This window comes from Archocentrus centrarchus, chromosome 6 (genome assembly GCF_007364275.1).
Source record: "Archocentrus centrarchus isolate MPI-CPG fArcCen1 chromosome 6, fArcCen1, whole genome shotgun sequence".
NCBI classification, from domain to species: Eukaryota; Metazoa; Chordata; class Actinopteri; order Cichliformes; family Cichlidae; genus Archocentrus; species Archocentrus centrarchus.
The window spans coordinates 10,180,440-10,204,935 of NC_044351.1; the positions used below are offsets into that span (position 1 = coordinate 10,180,440).

The window sequence follows — 24,496 nt, forward strand, 5'->3', positions numbered from 1 at the left end:
CCAAACAGTTCAGAGAAAGTATTTGTATATAAATGTATTTTATAATCTCATATTTTCTAAGTGTTATTGGCTGGTCTTCGGTTTGTGTTCCAATACTGTTAAACAAGACTCGTGTGGTCAGAGGCACAAACTTAACTGACAATTTAACACAATGTTACATTAGCCATATATATGGTCACTTTCATAATTGACACCAAAACAAAAACAGTCACAAATTGGCTGCAAACGCACATGCATGCCCCTCAAGATGTGAGAAATCTGACTCAATTGCAGAAAATCTTGCAAGAAATGTTGGCAACAACTCCCCAGACTGCATGTTTACCCCCAAAAAGGGAAACTTAGCAAACAGAGAGTCACAAAATAAATGCATAAAAATATAATACAAAACTTGACAAGCTGTTATACAATTCATTCAAGCACAACTACTACTGGTAGTATGGGGGAGGTAACAAAGGAGTTAAGAAATGTTTAATTTTGTTTTTTGTATATTTCCTGAAGGCCTTGATGAGACACTCTTTAGTGTGGGGTTAAGGACAGAGAGGGGAGAGCTTCATTTTCAAATACTGGTCTCTTTTCCACTCTTCCAGGTTTCTGTCTACTGCAGCAACTAGCCAATTTAAAGCTTGTCTGTTTCGATTAGCCTAATAATCCGGTGTTACCGTGTTATTCCTGAATGCTAGAACTAACTAAAAGCTCTTAGAATTCACACATTTTAAAGCTCTATTGATATGCATGACATGCATAACAAACAAAACTGTAATGTTGATGACACTGGGCTTTTGCCACAGTAATGAAATGAAAGAATATAGTGCAGAAGAGAACATATGAGTATTAATATATACAGGATGTTTGTATCAATGTCCTTAGAAATGTAGAAATAAAGTATGTGTAGAAAGGTAAAGTTTATTAAGTATGGAATACAGTAAGCTGCTGCACAACAGCAGTCTCATGAGCTTCATATTTATCCGCTCCAACGTAAAGAAGAAGAAGAAGAAGAAGAAGAAACAGCCTTTATTGTCCCACAGAGGGGAAATTTGGGTGTAACAGCAGCCGCAGTTATTATAAATATAAATAAAGATATAATAATTTACACTATTAAGAAAAGAATATATATATAAAATCAACAAACAAGATTAACCTTAATACTACTAATAATAACACTATATACAATGTATATGATGTGCCTGTGTGTTGAACCTTAACAGGCCGGACTATTTACAGTATATTATATATTATCCTACATTGTGTAGGTTATTGTGGTTTTTTGTTGGGAGCAGTGATGGTTATAAAGTCTTACAGCTGCTGGGAGGAAGGATCTGCGGTAACGCTCCTTTGTGCATTTAGGATGCAGCAGTCTGTCACTGAAGGAGCTCTCCAGCTCAGCAACAGTTTCATGCATGGGATGGGAGACCTTGTCCATCAGTGATGTTATTTTGGTCAGAAAGTATATATTTCAAATAGAGAAAAAAAAAAAAGACACCTGTGTAACAATGGACAGAAGGTTTAAAGGTCTTGATGCTCTTTCTGTTCTCTGGAAACAAGCTGTCACTCAGTTTGAGTTCTGTGTTTGATAGAACAAGCCGCTAACTAGGCAGCACATCATGCTGATCAGCTGCCAGCAGCCCACATCCATCAGCAGTTCAGTTTGTTTCTGTAGCTATACACCAATATGTTCAAAAGAAAAAAAAAACAAAAAAAACTTTATTTTCAAATATTCAGATCTTGTAGGGTGCATTTAGCATGCAATGGGTGACAGTACAATCTGATCCCACCACCTTTTGAAACACACATCAATGATGTTGCCTATGTGTTAGCGCTGCAGCTGGCTGGCTGGCTGATTTGGTGCCATTTCTGCCACATTATGTTAAAACTGAGAATCCTATTTAAGTTGAATTAAAAAAAAAAAAAAAATCCATCCATTTTCTTAACTGCTTATCCAGTTCAGGGCTGCAGGTGGGCTGGAGCTTATCCCAGCTGATCACGGCAAGTTCCGTCTTCATTAGCAAACTTTACTAGTTTAAGGATGCGCAATCATCATTTCGTTTTGAGACCTTGCTTGCTGCAGTATGACAGTAAAGCTGATGAAAACAGAGATTTGCAGAGTTTATATGCCTTAGGTGACAACAAGGGAGGAATCAGTAGTGCAGGCTTTAAAAAAAAAAAAAAAAAAAAGACAGAAAAAGAAAAGAAAATATAAGAAAATCACTACTACCCAGGTCACACATTTCTAGTTTCTACCTGTACGCACATATAAGCCTATGAAGATGGTGCAGCACTTTCTATCTTCTATCCTCTGTTAAAGCACCTCGCATCATCCTCTGCTTCCCAAATAATTTGATTTCCCCAGTTTCTATCCTCTATTATCTCTAATTTTATCTCATCTTGGAGAAATAATTTCCACTTTCCACTATATCATAGTGCCTATTTCTAAAAGTTATTTTGCCAACATTGGGCTTGCATAATGATTACAGTCATACTGCCAGGGCAATTTAGCTTGCAATTCTAGCAGTATTACTTAAATTAAACAGAAGTGAATCTTTCTCCATTGAACTATGTGTGTATGAGCCAGAAAAAGAAAAAAGATTAGACATTCAAATCAAGCTTTCTAAATTAGGATCACTGCAGCTGCTTCTTGGTGATTGCATACTGAATATTTTTTCTGCAGGGCAATGGAGACAAATAAGCAAAAAATGAATATTCATTAGCTCTCACAATGCATCTTGACTCTGCAGTTGTAACTGGAAATCATGCCCTGCAGTGTATTTGATCTGCTTAAGATAGCTGCATTTCAAATTGATATAAATTGCAGCCCGTTAACTTTGCCTCTGAACACATACTAGAAGATATTATATGACATGTGCCGCATCTCCTTTATCCTGATTTTTGATCCACACTCACTCGCTTTGACTTCTGAATGGCAATGACCAGTCCCTCGCTGGTTCTCCACACCCAATAGTGGCCCTGCTCAGTTAGCCTTCAGAGAGTTTTGAAAGTAAAAGCCCCAACAGTTACCCCCAAGACATAAGAAGCACTCACTGTCCACTTCCACTGGTGACACAAAGGGAAATGCAAGGTTATGTTTTACAGTTTAAAGCACAGAAACTTTCCTTTGAGGTCAGAAATACAGGTATATAGGGCGTCATTTGTAGATTAAAAAGAGGATAAATGAGATCAAAACTCAAAATCCAAAAACAAAAAAAAAAATCTATGAAACAGAATTATTCCAAAACTCTAAATATGAAAAAACATACCCATGTGTTGGCAATTCAAAAGCATCTCAAACAATTGCTTTTATTCTCTGTTCATTAAAATGCATCTACCATCTGTTAACTGCTGCTCTTTTTTAACCAGCACTCAGTGTGCGCTACAATGAACCCGCGTAATATGGTGGCGGTTTTAATGAGGCATTCAAAACTGTGATGTTGTAAGAGAGCGCGGAGAGCGTTATGCGTGAACAAAGGCCAAACGAAGCCTTTATTATTTTGAGAAAAAAAAAACTGGGGAAATTCTCCACATGCTCATCATTCTGTCATTGCCTTCCAATTGTTTGGAAATGTCACAGAGTCATACTGTGAAGGTCAATAGTTGACTTTTAATCGTAGGAAAATTGAAGGAGCACAACTGGAGAAGTGGTGAAGCTTTGGTTCACTGCTTTAAATGTTTCCCTGAGTTACCAACAAAGACCAAGAGCTCAAAAATCGCCATTTAAAATGCCAAAAAAAGGACCAAATACAATCATGTTCAATCTATACACATTCAAAATAACTTCCAAAGCAGACAGATACTTACCAACATCACCAAGTTTGAAAAAAAAAATGCATCATTTAATTCTTAAAAATTTCCTGTAAGGATTCAGCACATTTACAACTGAACAGCTTTAAAATAAATGTTGTTAAATGCAGAGGTTTTCGAGCCATGAGGTGTGCGTCCTTAGGAGGCTGCAAAATATTTTCAGGGGAAGGCACAGAGACAGAGATACTGGCTGAGAATAAAGTGGTCCACAGTAAGAGCAGCTCCACTGGATGTGACACACCTCCTAAAGGATACTAGGACTTAAATACTAGCACCAAAAGTCATACTCCTGTGTTTGAGTCAGTCAAATCTGAATACATATAATGATAGTTTTAGATTGTATGACATACACTTTCTAATATTATGTGCAGCATCTATCTATATGTCAGAATAAATGCCCAAATGTTTGCTTAGAGAAAAATATGCCCCTTATATTCAAGTACTTCACTGTTAAAGTAATCCAGTGTACCCGTGGATGTACACACTGACAACTGATAATGCCCACTTCAACATATTTTTAATTGCTTGCGATTAATGAACTGATTCAATGGCAACATAATAATTCATAATTTGTTTCCATCTTCAAAAACTGGAATCGTCCAAATACCAACTGAGATTATGATTAAGATGACAAGGATTAGGATAAAAATAATGAGTATGACAATTGTAAGTATGACCACAATGATGACAGCTGCAGCAATATCTATCAATAACAACTCCTTTCTTGTTGCACTATCATTAATTTAGGCATTTAGGCAGTTCAGAATAATTTTTCAATGCTGGCAGGGGAGAATTACAAAAGCACTGTAACAAAGAAGATATTTCTGCTTCACCGTCTCCTGCCCTTGTGTGTGGTTTATCATTACAATACCACAGGGGACTGGATAAAAGCAGTCCTTTTCCTAATGAAGTGATTTTCTTTTTTCCCAGAGAACTTGATTCAGTCAAACACACAGTGCTTGGCAGCAACCAAACGGCTGAATCATTACCTGAATATCAAACAGGCAAGCCAGTGAGCCGACAGTGTGTTGGGCACTGACAGAAATGTGACAATGAACGTATCCCGGTGGCTTGGCAACTATTTTGTACTTCTTAGTGAAGTATCCTCTCACAATCTCAAACTTACAGTGTGTGGACCTCTGATAATAGCACAATGCTAGAGTCATGTTTTTTTCTTCTCCACTGAATTTGAGTAAAATCCTGTTAGACACCCAATTTATAACTACAATTAACCCAGCAAGATCATTTCTGAAAAAAAGACTTGTGTTGTCTGTGGTAGAAAAACTGACCAAAGCTCACACAAAGAGCCTGCAATTGAAAACTACCAATTACAGAATTATTAGACCACTGTGTGAGATGACTTTCCAAACAGAGGAATGAGGATGATACAGGAGAATGTGAGGAGAGTATTACAAGGTTCACATTTCCACCTCAGGTGACGAACCAGTTAGCCTAAAGGCTAAAGGCGGGGTACCTTAAAGAATAAAAAAGTAAGCTGAAAGACAAAGGAACAAGAACCAGGTGCTAGAGGCCGGGTGGCCTACCAGAGGAAACAGAACGAAATGTCTGCGCTCTCTCTCAAAAAGTGGACTTTGGGGACACTACGTCTGACAAACTATAACCTCACACTGAGAAGAGCTTATTGTGCCGGACAGAGACGAGAGCCCAATGCACCGCTGAGGACAACAATTAAGATTTAGAATAAAAGATTAAGAGCAGTCAGAGACAAAAAAAAAAAAAAAAAAAAAAAAAAAAAAAAAACGGCATATTTCTACCTCATCACGGCAGCAGGAGTGCACAAAAAAGCACAAATCTCTGTCAGATACAAGCTCAATGTCATGGGGACAGAACACAGCATTCTTATCCCACCAAGACTGCCAAAGAGCCACAAAGACAGAACACAGATTTTTGGTATACCAAAAAAAAAAAAAAAATGCAGAGACTTCCATTCACAAGACTTCCATTCAAATTCATGAGGAGGCTGGGAATGGTTGAATATTGGGATCTGAAGACTTAAAGCTTGACACTTGATATGGATTAAGGTAGTTTCCAATTAGCATAAGATGCTACGTGATTATATTTAAACAGGTATACTCTAACTCAATGGTTCTCAAACGTTTTCCACCATGCCCCACTTTGCCGGATGAAAAATGACTGTTCAGTCGTTGGAGTGACTGCACAAACAAATCTGACTTCTAACCAGGATAAAATCTTCAGGGAAACTTGGTGACAGCCACTTCCCATTACTCTCATTATTGGATCAACTGTGGGTGACTCAGAGAGCTTAAAAAAAAAAAAAAAAGGATTGGGGGGGGTGGGGGACAAAGGTACAGAGAATATGAGAAATAATGAAGCAAGCCCTTCACATTTGGAGTTTTTGGTGGTAATCAAAAGTGTCAAGTGTAAGAGAGCATTTAGTAGCTAAACCTCCTGCTGCATAATTGACTACATCTCCAGATACAAAAGCAACAGCTCTCCACCCATAACAGATATAAAAGCTAAAAGCATTAGATGCCTCCAGAGAGCTACTCCCACTACCGGTGCAGGGAGAAACACACAGAGAACAAAGTGTTTCCAATGTCAAACACGAAACCCTCATGTTCTGTGCTGTCAGCTGTGGCTGACTGATAATACACTCAAGTGCTGCTGATTTACATATATATATGCTGATATTTCATATTCATGCATTTTAACAATGAAGTCACAGAATTAAAGAACAGCGCCTGGCAGATAGCTGAAGCAGAGCATTTTTTTTAGTTCTATAAAAAGTTTTACTTCAATATTTCCATATTGTGTATTTAAAAGATGGACAATGACACACTGTTGTCGCTCACTGGTCCCACTGTGAAACTGTGACCTCTTGTCACTCACAGTGTAATAACCCCCTAAAACATACTGTGCTTTATGATCCATTTTTCTCTGAATGGGAACGAAATTTACTAACTCATCATCATGCTGTATTGATTGGACCTGAATCTGGCAACTAAGACCATAAACTCATGAGAAAGGCTGAATTTTCTCCCAAACTTTAAACATGGGGTGAGTTCTTCTCCACTAATTTCAACAGAGTAGTAATCTTAAACCAACAAACATGTGACTTTAACACTTTCAGCTGTTCATTTTTAAATGAAATTCTTTCTGGGGTGACATGGGGCAATTTTCATTTCATTCATTGTCTTGACCTTAATCCAAATCAGTCTTTCATTAAACCTAGCAAATCTGACATGAAAAAAACAGATTTAATAACTTCTCTTTTAAACTTAAAGTACCTAATTAAAAACTGATTTGTGTTGTGTCTAGTGAACACATCTAGCATGTTTTAACAGAGATTTTACATGAATCTACTTCATATCTGCATGTCTCGCTGCTGTGCTGCAAAGCACCATCTCTTTGCCACAATTTCATTTCAAGTAGTGCATTTGATTAAGAATTAAATAAAGCTTATGCTGGGGCATCAAACAGATGGGCATATTTAGTCTGCATATTACCCACATTCAGATTTCTAGATGTACGACAGCAGTCTGATTTGACTGCAGCTTTTAAATTAAAAGTTTCTGGGGTGATACAGGGATACGGGGCTACTGATTTCTTTTTTTTTTTTTTTTGGGGGGGGGGGGGGGGTGTTTTCCTATTCTTAAGCTTACATTTGAGCATCTAAGCACTGAAAACAGTAAAGCACGATTTAGCCAACACCCTGCTTGGTTTTGTGCCAAACTGATGACAGGCTCCGTCTTGATTTAGGAATATGCAAGACAATGGGAGAATAATAAAGATACAGTCAATGATTTCTAGGACAAATCATCCTCCTATGTCATCCTTGTTTCCTCAGCCTTGTTCTTGTCCCAAGGCAGAAGGTAATCCAGCCTCTTTATGGTCTACCAGCTGACTGAGACTAAGGAAAGTGCTGAACATGTGACTAAAGCTGTCATACACCTCAAGCTGAATTCATCTTACGTTAACATTCAGCTGGGGAACTCTGTCAGTATGTGTGCTTACAGTAAAACCCTGTCATGCCAGACACGACCACAACTGGTGTGTTGTGCATGTATGCAGGATTGTGTGCATCTTCAGCTGTTTGTCAGTTTGAAACCACATTAAAGCTCGCCAATAGACACACCCATAAATTGCACAGTGTGTGTCTTCTTTTATGACTCTTGTATAACATTACCATCCCATAAAACTGACAAACACCGCCACCACACACAACTTGTTTCATTATGTGTCAGCAGGGCGATGTACTGTACTAAAGGGAACTGTTGTTTTCCAGAAACAAAGAAGCTAATGAGCTATAATGCATGCCATGTTCCTGAGGCACAGCACAGGAAAAACATGGCACAACAAAGAATCTCAACACGGGACAACAGTGACAACACCTCCACAGAGGTCAGTGCGTCACTGCTGTGTTAAGCAATGGTAATGTGTGATGGCTTACCTTGTGTCACACGTGAGATCCCATGTGGAGAATTCATGGTCATCAAGGTTAGTGACCACCTTAGATGCCCTTGGCCAGACGGCGTGACATTTAATGGGAACCAGCGCGTGACCGGCCTCCCGTGTGGGGTCGCAACTGCAGCAGGCACCCATCCCTCCACAGCAAAACTTTGCTTAATGATTAGGTGCTTGAACTCCTACTGGCATGTCCTAGGAACTCTATTTGCCTTCCCTCCACTTCAGGTGAAAGTTGTCTTACTCCTACTTAGATTACTTGCTACCTAGTAAAAACACAGGTCATTTAAGAGGCATCAAATTGCTTCATCCCCAAGCACAAGAATAATAAATTTGCTCTGTTTATGTGCTTCTCTCAGTCCACTGCTTGTCCCATCCAGTGTCACCCGTTCCTTCTCCGTCCACTCCCGGTCTCTGACCGCCTTAGTGCGCGTCAGATGATTTCTCAAGCTACACTGCAAATGTTTTGGTGGCCTGTCCCAGGCAACTCTGCCCTCCTCCTTATTCTGACAGAAGTGTCACTGTCTCCCACAGCTAGCCAGACTTTGGGGCCACAACATTGTATCAAGCATCTTGTTGTTACTCTCACTCACTGTTTCCATCGGAGTCCTTCAATCCCTCCTTTGTGTCTGTCCTCCTTTGCTCAGTGTGGAACACAGATGGACGCCCCACACTTTCCAATCCCGAGCTTTGCTTTTTCTTCACAGACAACATTCATGTAGAAAAGAGCGAGACGAGTTGGTCCTACGCTGCAGCGATGTGTGGGCTTGTCATGTGGAGAAATTCGAGAAGTGCGATAAGCTTTGGCTCCATGTTTCCATTTGTAGGCTCAACATTTCAGGCATATTTTTTCCCCCATATCTGAAGTTTGTCATTTTACTATAGCACAAACGTCTGTACATCTTTAGAGAAAAGCAGACTTTTTTTACACTCTGTTTTGTGCACAAGAATTCAGAATTCTGCCTTTTTCCAAATCTTCGCTGTCCTTTACTGCCCATTTTCAGGCTGGCCATGGTGAGATAAAATGGTGCACTCAATGTATTTAACAGCAATTCATCAAACAAGCACAAAATAGTCTTCCTGCACTCAACTCCCCTCTTGTAGACAACCTCTTAACCCCCTCTCCTTCAAACTCATCTCCTCCCCCCTACAAACTTCCCACTACCATAACTACCCTTTCAGGGTTATAAGAAAAATTACTGTCTTCAGGTAATTGGGTTTTCACTTAGTTAAAAGATATTGGACATTATTGTTTATTAAATGTTGAGAAATAACAGCAGAGCTTTATGTCTGTGTAGGTTCTCAGTCATCCAGGTCATAGTCGTCTCTGGAGATTTGCTTGAAGACGTTTCACCTCTCATCCGAAAGGCTTCTTCAGTTCTCAAAGCAAAAGGTGGAGAGACCCAGGTATTTAAACCCCAGTGGGCGTAGTCCCCTGGAGGTGGTTGTGACCCTCTATTGTTCATGTGTATAATTACATGCGACAAGGTGTGAAAGAAGGCGTGGGTCATTACAATCATTGGTTTTGGGTGAAACCAATTTGGGACTTCGCCCCACTCTATCAAGTGAGGTCACCTGAACAAAGGTGTGAATGGGGGTTGAGGCGCCTGGGGAGGGAGCTCAGGACAGCATTGTAAGCGGGGGAAAGTTGATGACGTAATCCACGTCCTCTGTTCAATGATGATTGTTCACAGTGGACATAGATGGCTTCTTTTACTCCTCATTACATCACCAACTTTCCCCCGCTTACAATGCAAAGTCCCAAACTGGTTTCACCCAAAACCACTGATTGTAATGACCCACAACTCCTTTCACACCTTGGCACATGTGATTATGCACATGAAAAATAGTGGGTCACAGCCACCTCCAGGGGACTACGCCCACTGGGGTTTAAATACCTGGGTCTCTCCACCTTTTGATTTGAGAACTGAAGAAGCCTTTCGGATGAGAGGTGAAACGTCTTCAAGAAACAAAAAGAAGTCCAGTCGGCCTTTTTTTGAAGCTCCAGAGAACAGCAAAGCTAAGATTTCTATCAAATACAGCGACAGAGATTTATTGGCTTTACTGTACTCAGATCACGTTTACTGCTGTGCGTAATCAATACACACAGGCCCATCCTGAGGTGAGTGACTTCAAGAGCAGCAAATACAGTCAAGACATAAAAATCATTGTTTTTGGGTTTCTTCACCCAGAATCACCTGCCTAAGCGAGATCACGTTGACTTGTTCACTGCGCTGTCTGTCGTTCTTCATAGTGCGACCTGCTAGAACTGCACAGCTGTTATTTTCACAAACGGTCAAAACAGAAAAATTGAACTGTGGAAAAATCAAAGGACACAGGAAAAAAATTTAAGGGAAAAGTCAATGTTGTGCAAAACAGAGGTGACGTCAATTCATCAAGATGGTGGCATGAGGAGCGGTTCCAACAATGATTCAAGGCCACAAGCAAGTTATTTTTTCTTGTGGAAAACATAACTTACACATTTTAAAATATGGTGTAAAATCAGATGATTTATTTCCACTATTGCCAAAGCAGTTCTGTAACAGAAATAACCAAAGAGAATGGTGCTGCTGAGGCTGATATACTCTATAGCCACAGGAAAGCTACCTAATCAGTCTTTTTAAGTTGCATTTTTAAATAATGTATCCCAATACAAAGCAAAAGCTTGACATGAAACCATATACCGCGTATCGAAGATGGACGTAGTCTCAGCTATAAAACACGATGCCTTGATCATACGTCTTTGTTAGGGCCAGAAAAGTATGAATCCTCTGACAGCAAAAGAGAAAAAAAAAAAAAGTAACTGTACGCTGCTCAAAAAAATCATGAAGCACTTCTTAATCAAATTATAGCATCAAGTCAAATAAACTTTTGGGATGTTGATCTGGTCAGTTAAGCCTGATTGGCATTTGCCATAGAACACTAGAATCAACAGGTCCACCGGTGGCGCCCTGTGCTTTTCACAGATGAGAACATGTTTACCCTGAGCACGTGACAGACGTAAAAAAGGTCTGGAGGAGTCGTGGAGAACATAATGCTGCCTGTAACATCGTTCAGCATGACTGGTTTGGTGGTGGGTCAGTAATAGTCTGGGGTGGCATATCCACAGAGGGGCACACAGACCTCTACAAGCTAGGCAACAGCACCCTGACTGCCATTAGATATCAGGATAAAATCCTTGGATCCATTGTCAGACCCTACGCTGGTGCAGTGGGTCCTGGGTTCCTCCTCTGAAGGTTGATCATTTTCAAACAATGTGGCATCCTTCTGTTTCAAGCACATTACCCAGTCTATATCAGTATATCTATCCAGCATAATTTCTTCCCCTGTTTGAGATCTGATGTGTTTTCAAAGTGTTCTTATATATAGAAAATGATTCATCACTAACTCAGGTATGACCTCAGTACTGACTGCTAGTTTCAAATCTTTTTTAATACAACATGTTGATTCTGTAAATTACGGCCCTATTTAGAATAATAAAAAAAAAGACAAAGCACAGTATGTTTAAGCGCAGGGGTATTGTATGGTTGGTTTCATAGACCACGTGAAGCCAAGATCACGATGGCCACAACTCCACACAGCTCCAGACTTTAAAAGGCTTCATCCTCCCATCCCTTTGAGATGTCATTCCCTTATATGGATGAAGTGTCAAGAATAAACACGGTCCCTTCAAAACACACAATACGCCTGCTTCTACCACTGTTAACAGCGTCATTTTTCAAGTTTAAATTAAAAAATTTAGACTGACTGTGCTGAGGGGAAGCAGCAAGAGGTTAATGCTCTCTGAAATGCAAAATAGCTGTGGCGTACAGTTGGGGGTATAACACGTGTAATTGTGCTCTCTCCTTTTAACATGCAGGAAGTCAGATGTGGCTGACATTTCAATAGACGGCGTGTGTGTGTGTGTGTGTGTGTGTGTGTGTGTGTGTGTGTGTGTGTGTGTGTGTGTGTGTGTGTGTGTGTGTGTGTGTGTGTGTGTGTGTGTGTGTATATGGATGTTTGGGAGTGGTATTTATTAGAAGAGCTATTTACCACAAAAATGTAACCGTTTAAACTGCTTTTTTTGTACTTCCTTTTCAGAATAGAAAAAGAAACCACTCAACTTTTGAACTTTGTACCATTACACACTGATTAAGATAAATGAAAACGGTACTAGTCAAAAGTCAAGTGTGTTCAGAACATTTTGGACTTTGAAAAGCATCACAACAGGAATGCTGTTTCTTCCCAGGATCAAGCTATGTTTTGCCATTTTGTCACAAAGAGTTCAGAGAGTATGTACAATTAGCAAATGTATTAGAAATTGTAGTAATGTTTTGGAAAACACTCCCATTTAAAAACGAGGATCATTTCTGCTTAGAGCTGTCATTTTAAAACTGTTCACATGCACGTCATCATTCTAAGTCTGTACGCCCCTGAATCGTTCTCTTAATGACTTTTTTGGTTGCTTGAGCTACTTGTCCAAAACAAAAACCCCTCCTCTGTTCATCAGTGAAATAAAAGCACACAAAAAGCTGCACAGAAATTTTATGTGCAGTCTGTCATCCTGCTTTGTTTTTATATCCAATCCATCATTTTCACATTAAGTGTCACAATAAAGCGTATATCAGCCCGACAGATCAGTGCTGTAGTCAGATTCTCTGCAAGGGTCTGTCGATTAATACTGCAGCCTCAGGGTAAGGTTAAATATTCAAGAGATCCATTTTCAGTCCAACTTCAAAGATGGTATTTAACACACTTATACAGACATTCATGTTCGCATACTTCAATGAACCCAAAGGCTAAGGTCTGTTTTTAAATACAATCTATCTATATATCTATATCTATATCTATATCCATCTCTCTCTCTCTCATATATATATATATATATTATTTTTTTTTCATATGTTATGCATAATATTTAACATATTGTATTTTACTTGTTTAATCCATGCTGAATACTGATGGGTAAAAACAATAAGCTGTGCAATTACTCCTTCCTTCTAATCTCTATATAAAGCAGCACATACATTAGTAGTGTTGATCTCTTCTCTGCTGATGCTGCACTATTCTCCTAATTAAATACTCAATGAACACAAGGGCCACAAATCAGTTTTCATATATGTCCATCCATCCATACGAACTAACAGCAATTAACAGGTTTTAATTCTTCGCCTAATCTTAAAGAGGGGTAGAGTGTGGTGTGATACAAAATGAATGTTTTTTTTTTCTTAATGTGAAAACATCATTCCAGACTGCAGAGAAAGTGCACCATAACAAGTGTACCGAGCAGTAAAGGTCACAAATATCTGTTAAATTTTACTGCGCTGTTGCCTTTATTCAGTGTTATACAGAATAATACGTCATCCTCATCTTTGCAGGTCATGTACACTTAACATCCTGTCACACAGACATTTAAAAAAAGACTGCTTTGTAAGTGCAAAGACAAATACTTTTACCCAACTGCAGGTCCAATACGCAATACGTATAAAATGAGAGTAAAAAGGATCAAAGAAGCCTTTCAAGTTGCCCAGAGTTAAGAGTTTCTTCAGTGTTACGAACCAGTGAAAGAAGAATGTGATTAAGCACACAAACACAGAGTGCTTTTGATAAATCATTAGCCAGTGGAGATGCTGTCTGAATCCCTGTGGGTTTTCAGTATGAATAAAGTGAGTCAGACATAAACACTGACTCAGAGCTTCCGTTACCAACACTGAATTCTATTGATTGCAGCTCAAACCTTTAAATCTAAATTTTTTATCTTCCTTTTTTTTTTTTTTTTTTTTTTTTAAATCAGAAACTTCTTTTAAATTAAACTTTCATTACCAAAAAAAAAATGTGAATCTCAGTAAATTGAGAAACATTGTTATGACCCTTGTTTTACCATCTCATCCCCCACAGAGTACCTAGAACCTTAGTTCCAGAAACTATGTTTAAGGGAGTGAACGGTATTTATAGCTTTCTGCGTATAAATGCCAATTAAAATTAGGCAAGTAGCAGCTGATGTATGATAAACTGAACACTACAGGGACATTCTAGTCAAGTCATTCAAGTCTGGTGATTGTGATTTAGTTTTTACTTGTTATAGCTATTTTAGAGAGAGACTGTGAGATTACTGAGGTGGACTGGGTGCAAGTACCTAACCAATCAGAGATGTTAAGCGCTGCAAGCCCCACCCCTCAAAGTTCCTTAACTTTCTCAAAAGTTCTACTCTACATGCAGGGTCCTTTTAAGGGGTAGAACAATTTATCCCAGAGTTCATTTAAACCAGGTCCCTGCAGTGTAGAGTTCCTCTAAAGGTTCCTAGTTCCTGCAGTGGAATGATGCATAACTGTCAAAAACCTAGACAATGGTACAATATCAGCAATACTGTCCAGGGTGTACCCTGCCTTTCGCCCTATGACAGCTGGGAGAGGCTCCATCCCCTCCACACCCCTGAAAAGGATAACCTGAAGAGAATGGATGGATGGATAAGATTTTGACCAGCAAAAAAATTCTCAATTAATATAAAATTCATAAAAATCTACCAAAAAAAGTGATTTCAGCAGTTGAACTTCAGGTGGACATAGTGCTCATCTTTTACCAGCTTCCCATGAGAAAGGGTACCAACCACATTTTGATGCTTACTTTCCAAAACAAACCACTTACAATTAGTTTAGTGTTTTGTTTTGCTTTTTTTTTTTTTTGCTTTGTTTAAATTATAATCATGATATAAAGCAGTGTATTAGAGCCCTTGTCAAGGCTTTTCAGAACTGAACTAACTCTCCACAATTCTCACATTCATAACTGGCAACTGAAGTTAAAAGTATGATAAAAGGGGAGGAAGACTGACCAAAATCACCTACTGAAACATCAAGATACTATGTACATGAAAAGCAGAGCCTGGAGGAGAGTGTGACAAAAAAAGAAAGAAAGGTAACAGAAGCAGCCTGAGCAGATGTTATCTCTTGGGAAAGGTCCAAAAATTTGATGAAAATGCACTCATCTAGTTTTCAAAGTCATTCACTACAAAAAAAAAAAAGTCCTCATCCTCTTTTCATTCTGAGATGTGCAAATATCAAATATTTGCTCCACTCAACAGCCAACATTCCTGGACAGAGATATTATTTTTTATTATTATTTTACATGCGTATGAAAGTGTGGTCAAAACACAAAAGTGTAACTGAACTGGGTGCTGCTTAAAAATAAATTTACCTCCGACATCTTTTTTTGTCAAATACCAAAGAAAAACAATATATACTGTGACCACTAAAACTTTGAGCTATTGAGAAGCAAATAAACTAAAGCCAGGAGCAAGTGTGGGAATTATTTACCTTTTGACACCTTGGGAAGTTACTAATTTACATTAAGTCTATACTGTCTGCTAGATAACAGAGGCAAAAGCATGTCAGGAAACCAATATTATCCTGGCACAAAGAGGCTTTTGTACAGAAGCAGGTGTTAGAAGTAAATATCTTTAGGGAACACTATTAAAAATGGGGGGGGGGGGGGCCGCGAAGACAGCATTAGATATAAATGCTGTCCTTGGGCTGACATTTACATGAAATAATCTTTAACTTTCCTGCTGTTCTAGGAAGAAAAGCAGAAATCACTAAGCACTCTCAACCAATGAAAACAATGAAAAAATCTGCTGTTACAAAGCTCTCTCTTCCAGCCTTGATTTGTCTGCCAGGGAACTGTTGGTTCTTTTGGTTTAGCCATGGCTCCACAGCACAACAAAGCCTCTTTTTCACTTAAGAACAAAAGGGCTCTAGACGGCGAGAACAAACCAACCCTATGTTCTTCAGTTTTATTAGAAAGTCTGCAAAGATTTTCTATCAAAATGGGGGAAAAAAGGCTTTTCCTGGGAGTTACTACCTGTTTCAAAAAACATAAAAACTGTCCTTCGTGTGGATTCAGCTTAATGCAGCAAAGCCTTCTCTGTACATAACACCTATTTTTAGCTCCATTCAGCTTTGTGTTCACCTTGTCCACGAACACTCATCAGAAACTCAAGATCTGAGAAATGAAAAAAAAATGGTTAATACATCATCAAGCTTACATCCATAACACACCATCTTTCCAGGCACAAATACCTCCTTCCCTATGATTCATTACTGATATTGTCATTGCTTTCTGTTCATTGTTTGCAAGGTTTGAAATATAATAATTCAAGGCTATTTTACAATGCAGGGAGAAAGAGTAGGAGGACTGCATTCTCTTAATGGAAATGCTCTTTTTTCCCTTTTCCATCAAGACTACAGTCATGCTGGGTGGGCTGAAGGTCTTAATGTGTCACACTGATAAAAATTTGAACCCACACATTGCTGAAAGAAAAAGAAAAAAAAAAAAAAAGGCATACCTGTTCAGCAAACCTTTGGAAGGTTTAACAAAGTCAACATTACAGGACAAAAACTACTCAGCAGCAGTCCCGATGGTATCTACAGCCAACGTAACACGGAGCCTTAAAGGGTTTAAGTCTTCCAAGGCCACACTCCTGACATTATTGTAAGCTGCTTTGAGATAAGCCTCTTTGTCACGGCTTCGTGATACTATCATTGTGCTTACACTGCCAATCATGCAGTCCTCAAATCAACGAAGAACCAAATTCGGTTTTCTGCCAAGATCATCACCTCATCACTACCTGCACCCTGAGTCACTCAGTGTCAGCATCACTGTAACCCAGTCAAAGATTGTGTGTTTATCTTTGTAGTGTTGAAAATCTATTTTTAGAGTCCCTGTATATGTAAATCTGGACAGATAATATTTGTTTTCTACTTCAGATAGATTATTTTAATCTAATTTGTTCTTTGATCCTTGACTGTTGTCTTCATATGCTATACAATTCAGCTGAAGCTCAGATTATGTTCAGTGTGTTGGTCTCTAGCTGACAGCACCACTGCAACAGACTAAGCTTGTTCTCTAAAGTTTTTTAAACTGACCTGAGATACATCTTATTTAATCATTTAGTCTGTAAAATGCCTCAAAGTAAACAAAACACAGTCAGCAGAATCTCTCAGAGCCTAAGCTAACGTTATTGCATTGCTGGTTTTATCCCACTAAGAGACGAGAATCCAAACAGTAAAGGAGCTATAGCCATGGTAAAGATAAAGGTTCACCCTCATTCAATTCTGAGGTTTTACATATCAAAATATAATAAATAAATACATACATACTCATCTGGTCCTTAACACAGCTTAAAATTAGGTAAATACAACCTCAGCAGGTCAACACTGGGTCATTATTTGAAAACTAAATCATAGGCAAAAATGCAGAAGCAATGTGTGAAAAACTAAGTACACCCTTACTGCTTCCACAGGAATTAAGAGGGTAAGTAGCAGCCAGGTGCTTAATTAATTGATTAATCATCAGCAAGTGTGAGCACCTCTAGAAAAGCAGATGTTTTGGCAGTTTGCTGGTCTGGACTCCCAAGGAGGAAATACATCAGCAATGATCTTAGAGAAGCAACTGTTGCTTCCTATCAATCTGGGGAGGATTATCAGACCATTTCCAAGCAACATTTATCATTCTACAATGAGAAAGAAAATTCACAAGTCAGAAACATTCAAGACAACTGCAAGTCTTCCCAGGAACGGTGCAGTGCTCAGAGAAACAGCAAAAAAAAACCCAAGAGCACCATCTCAGACTCTACAGGCCTCAGCTAGCATGCAGCATATTAGCACAAACACCTCATACCAACAGTCAAGCCAGCAATGGAGGTGTAATGATTTGGGCTTGTTCTGCAGCCACAGGACCTAGGCACCTTGCAGTCATAACCTCTGACTACAAAGGTTATGACTGAAGGTCAGATGTGAGGCCATTTGTCCCACAGCTAAAGCTTGGTTAAGAATGGGTCATGCAACAGGGCAATGATCCCAAGTACATCAGGAAATCTACAACAGAATGGCTGAAAAAAGAAAGAATCAAGGTGCTGCAATGGTTCAATCAAAGTCCAGATGTCAACTCGATTGTCTTAAGAGAGCTGGACATGAATGAATGCCTGCAAACCTCAATAAAACGAAGCAAGATTGTAAAGAAGAACGGATCAAAATGATGTGAGACCGATAAAGTCATACAGAAGGCAATTATTGCTGCTTAAGGTGGATCTAGAAGTTATTGCATCATGGTGTATACTTAGTTTTTCCACATGCTGCTTCTGCATTTTGGCTTAGTTTTTGTCACATAAATAAGGAAACATTAGAGGCTGTTGTGTATTGTTTTATACCTCAAGTTAGATTGAAGTAATTTTAGGAGCTGCTAAGGACCAGCTGATTGTTATTGTGTCCTGAAATGTAATTTTAAAGCTGACTGAGGGTGTGCTTTATTTTTACCATGACTGCAGTCTTTACATCGAAGAACCTGGAAATCCAAAAACGTTTGGTATTTATTGTTTAACAGTTAAATAACCGCGGAAAATACAACATTAGGGAAAATTTTACTTCCAAACAAGGTGAAATCCATATAATGGCGAAAGACATTGCTGAAGCTTGCAGGACTGAGCTAACTGAGCGACCCAATAGGAATCTCTGATATCTCTCAGATCTGCACATTCACTTCTTTGTTTCACTGTGTGTGTACGGCATCTGTTCCCCTCACTGCCCCCCTGCCTTCTTTCAATCCCCTTCAGTGAAGCTATAGTCATGCAGACCTTCCTGCAGGATTTTTATCCCTTCTTGGACCTGATCGGCTCTGCTCCCCACCTCCCTGTTCCAGGAGCCCCCTGCTGGGTGTTGCTGCAGAATAAGAAGGAAGAAAATCCATTTGTAGGCCCTTCAGGGGAAGACGGAATCAGACATCATGTCTGTGTGCATCAGCATAGTTATGACAGAGAGCAAAAGAGGTGCACAAGCAGGGGAAAAAGCTCAAACATACTTAAACAAACACACTCAGGAAAACCTGAAAAGAAAGGTATGAGAGTGAGCTGTGTCTGCCTCAGAGGAAGTCGTCAAACAAGCCAAACTCATACTTGTATCCCACTTGTCCAGGGGAGAATATAAGAGATTATTACAGTAAGTCCAGGCAAAGAACAACTGTCTCTGAGTGTGGGGACAGACGGAAATGAAGGAACCAAGCAAACAGCCAGGGGCAGACAAACAATCTGGCTCATGATTGTGGTCTATAGTGAGCTCATCAACAGTTCAGGGAGCCACACAGATATATTGAAGACAATCACTTTCTTCTGACTGTCAGTGAAAAAAACCAAACATTTTCAGCTGTGACTATATTCACACTGTGACACCAGTCACCAAGCTAGAGTAGGTTCTATGCACAGGCAACACTGAATAAAAAAGAACCAGTTTATAGGGGGTTATGGAGTACACGTTCATAAAGTCTCTTCTAAGAGGGAATTCATAGCACTGCATTTGGTTATGCACACAAAAACTGTTGGCAATAGCTAAATAATGCAGGAACACAGCGAGAAAAAGATGTTCAAACGCTGCCCGTTTCCTCACCTCCACAAATACGCAAGCAGACTGTAGATTACATGTGATTCATCAAGTGGTCAGCATATCCAGTCCACTTTAACACAGGACATCAATAACTGAGGCTGTATTGGGGATAGGGATAAAATTGAGCTGCTTTTCTTAAAACAAGCTGATAGCAAAAAAAAAAATCTCTGAGTGTCCAAACACAACACACACACACACACACACAGATACACAGACGGAGCCGCGTTGTTCTTTTTGCGAGTAATAAAAAACATGAAACGCATTTTTAGAAATAGATGAGGCTCCATTAGAGGAGTCCTGAGGGGCTGTTACATAAATCCTGCCTCCAGATAAATAGTTCACCTTTGACGTGAAATGGATATTAGATGTCAAGAGTGTTATTAATTCACCTTGTTTTATTTGTTCAGAAAAAAAAAATGTCATCCATGAGCCAATTAAAAGTTTGGAGAAGGAAACAAGGACAAACTAAATGTCCCACTCAGGAAAAGAAAAACAGAGTGTTTGTTCCTGCTCCAGAGCTTTCTCTACCATCCTAAGAATACCTGAAATACCTGAAGCTTGATCCCCCTAGACTCAGGAATGTGTTGTGCTTATTGTGCTTGGAGCTTCACTGTGAAGAATGATGTGCATGCGACACGACAATCTACTACTGCACTCAACCTAAAGAGCTGAAAGCATCGGAACTACTTTGGATGCCAATCGTGATTCAAAAACAGAGATATGCTCACATAGTTTTCAGCAAAAGCAGGACACTTCTTGTTTCCAAGAGTTAAAATCTGAAGATGAGAGTGATTTGCAGATTTGCAGATTCTGGATTTTTCACTAAAGAAGAAAAACTCTTTGTCCCCTTCCATCATTTCCTAAAAAGGAAGAGAACAAATGTTGGAATAGTAACTTTTCCCCCCCCATTAAGGAATACTGTTTTAGTGACTCGTTCCATCTGTTTAGACATCTTTAACCAACAAACAAATGCCCAGTAAAGCAGGAGCATAAGGAGAGAAGATGAACGAGCATTTCTACAAACACAGTCGCACTAAGCTCGAACCAGCAGACAGAAACACCCTCCTTCTGTTTTTCTTTTGTGATGAAGGATCAGTGTAGCCGCTCCCCACATTCATTTCAAAGAGTGCAGAGGCGCGAGTGCGAACTTGTACGCGCGCGCACGAGAGCACGCGACCACACACGTCCGAGTCACAAGTGCCGGTTATACGTGGCATCTTCATTAGGCTCGTAGGCGGCTTTGTTACAATGAGGTCACAATCTAGCCTACCTAAAGCACCAGGGCTGAAAATCTAATTAAATTCTGAAGGGGATTTCAGAGATGCTCTACATGCTTTCAAGCCAAGTGTATCTGAAACACAACTGCCTGCTAGCAGCTTGACGGCCAATTACATCAGAGATTGAGTTCCATATTAAGACTAAATTGGAATGTGGCATAAATGAACACTTATTTAAAAAGCAAATCCTCCACCAAAGTAAGTATTTAAAAAAAAAACAAAAACAAAAACAAAAAAAAGAAGTAATTGCTAGTTTCAAGTATTTTCAATGTCTCCATTAAGGATTTATTTTAGACAGTGCCAGCAAAAATACACATCACAAGATTTTTAATTAACCCACAAACATATTCTGCAATGAACCAGACAGTGTTTACTCAAAAGCAGCTTCCACAGAAAGAAAACCATAAACTGCAACATAACCAACCCTTGCTCTCTGTTATCTGCAATGCCACTTCATTCTCTGCCAGCGCAATAGCTCAGCACAGAGAAACCATAAACGTCTGCCTGAGGGCATTTTAAGGACATTACAGGACCTTCAAAGCGCTGATTACTGAGCGAGTGAGTGGACGAGAAGCTGTCTAACAGGTGTCAAGTCTCCATCCTACAGAGGCTCGTGTAAATACCTGCACACAGGAACAAAACATGAATGCTCACTGGGTTTGACAAAACGTAGCCAATTCATAATAAATGATTGTAGCAAACACTAGCCAAATAGTTTATTTTTGGTTACCTGAAGTCTCTCATTCTTTGGCTTCCTCTTTCTAGCAATGGGGGCTTTTTTATCATTATCAATAAGAGGATATATTTCTTGTGATTCTTGCAGCTTAAGGAAAATTACCACAAGAAAAAAAAAAAAAAAAACTCACTTTGTTGCTTCTTCTTCTTCTTCAGCTGCTCCCTTTAGGGGTCATGGCAGCGGATTACCTGCCTCCATCTCACCCTATCCCCAGCATCCTCCTCTGTCACACCAACCCTCTGCATGTCCTCTCTCATTACATCCATGAATCTTCTCTGTGGTCTTCCTCTTTTCCTCCTGCCTGACAGCCATCCCTCTTCTTCACATGTCCAAACCATCTCAGCCTCGCCTCTCTAACTTTGTCTCCAAACTGCTCAACCTGAGCCGTCCCTCCGATGTACTCATTTCTAATCTTGTCCATCCGGGTCACTCCCAATGAAAGTCATAGCACCACTGTGTGCTATGTATTGGCATTTCTTTTCTTTTCCAAGTAAATGATACATGTTAAATATCAATAAAACTATCTGACATTAAATCAAATCAAAACCAAATATGATTTGGGCATCAAGTTGGACCAGCTCTGCAAATCAAGTTATGCGTGTGTAAAAGGCCTAAAAAATTCTAATCTTAAGTCTCTCAATTGCTACCAGTTGCTCTCATCAAATGTAAAAATAAATTAATTAAAATAATACTTGCAGCTGACTCCAGTACCCAGTCACACTGTGTGCCAACTGAGGGAGACATATTCATAAATCAAAAAAAAGTGCAGATTCCTCTAATTCCCTCTGTAGTCCTTAAAATACCCTCCACATCAGGAGCTCACAGCACTTCTGCCCTTTTTTCAAGTCCCTTCAGCACAAACCAGCAACAGCTCAAGCTGCCTGTCCGCTCCACGTTTGATTGGGGAATAGAACATGCAATAACACTGTCAGTAACACTGTCCAGTTATTTCCAACCAGTTGTTGTTCAGTATATTGTCTGAAATCCCTCCTGACTCAAGTTTCTTGGAAAAAAAAAAAAAAAATGAGTCCTTGTAGGGCTCAGTGTGTCTCCACATTTGCAAGCTCAAGTTTCAAATTTTGAAAATCCCAAGTCAATACTACCAACTCAAAGTCCTAAACCTTTCTGTTCAAGCATTAAACAAGTGTTTTACTTCTCTGTCTTCTGGATTACGCTGCCAAACACACAAATCCATTCTGCTCAACTGATCCAGAGCATTTACAGCAAAGAGACGGGCTGAATTTCTACACTCCTTTTTTTATGAAGCTCTCTTTTGAAAGTTTAATGTCACCAAATAAAAGCAGCTTGTTTTATCTCAATGAGATGGAGGGGGGGGGGGCAAAAAGCATTCATTTCTAGTGAGGATTTGCCTTCATTTCATACATCACTGAAGATACAGCGATAAGTGTGGCAGATGCTGTATCATGGATAACAAGTTAGAACACAACACAGCCACGAGACAGTCATTATTTCTGCTTATCAGATATCAACTAAAGAAAAAAAAAAAAAAAAGCTGAGCAGCTTTTGTTGGGTTTTGTAAAACAGTTTCATTGTTACTGGAAACTGCAGTCAATTTTAGCACTTTACTGAAAGGATGCAATTACACAGCACTCAAAATTTATCAGCAGCACAGTAAAGACAGCTAATGCACTGAGTTTTGATCTACACTCCCACCATAATACACACTTTTATTGGTTAAGATAATGCTACTCTGCTCGTCAGTTATATCTACAGAGTTTAATCAATTAAGAAACACCTCTCAGTTTCATTGTGAAATCTATCAGCAGTCTACAACATGACAATAAACTTCAATCTTACTCAAACAGTTTCAACAAAAACTGAAAAAATTGCCATCAAGCAGATCAGTAATTTTTTTTTTTTCCAGAGATTTTTGATCTGAAAAATCTGAATTTGTTTGTTTTTAATTATTACACAGCTAGTCATCAAGGCCAGTTTTTGGCATGATCCACTGTGGGCACCAAAGACAAGGACGAAATGGTCTGTCATTACTCTTAATCTTAAAAGTCTGTCACTGACGCCCAATGTGCCCCATGCACTGCTATAAAAAAAAAAACACATGGCTCACACTGCAGTAAACAGCTGATACTGAGAGGAGACTACAGACTGTGTCTCTGCATGGGGGTTGACTCTCAATAAGCTTTTCTGACCCCACAATTCATTTGCTCAGAGTGCTGACAAAGAATCAAGTGTGAGTAATCAGGTTACTGAGATTCCCTGCAAACATTCGTATGATTTACGCTGTCAAATGTAATATAATACAGATAATGTCATAGGCCTAGGTGTGCAGGTGTGTCTTTAGCTTCAGTTATACAGGCATCAGTGTGCCAGCAGATTTACCAAAAGTAAGCCTGTAACAAGTCGTAGTTATGCACACAATGTAACTGAGCTAATTCGGACCCAGTGCACACTCAGGCTTGCCAATAATAGGTTAGTAACGAAACTCAGCAGTATTTGATTACATCAACAGCAGCTGAAGTTGTTTTCCTTTCTTACAGCTGTTTGTAGGACTCTTTTCACAAGCGCATGTGGCACAAAAGCAGTAATTTTGTTACGGTAAGCAAATTAATTCAGAATGACCGCAGACAGGTGAGCTGTCACGCAGAGTCACAGTTTACAGTGAAATTATATGTTAAAGTCCTGACATTCAACACACCTTTTGGGATATTTTCACTTTTTTCAAGTTTTTTTTGTTGTTTTTTTAATTTCCATATTTGCATCAGCGATTACCTTATCATTACTGTGCAGCGATACTTCTAATAAATATACATAAGATGGGAGGAACTGCATCCTAATCTTGGCTAAGGCACCAACTTGGCTAA

General features: G+C 39.3%; 1 protein-coding gene across 3 annotated transcripts in view; it reads right to left on the reverse strand.

Annotated features, from left to right (window-relative positions):
• Positions 1-24,496, reverse strand: part of LOC115781525 (pleckstrin homology domain-containing family A member 7-like) — a 129,071-nt gene that overhangs the window by 103,164 nt on the left and 1,411 nt on the right. The gene's annotated exons all lie outside the window — the stretch shown is intronic.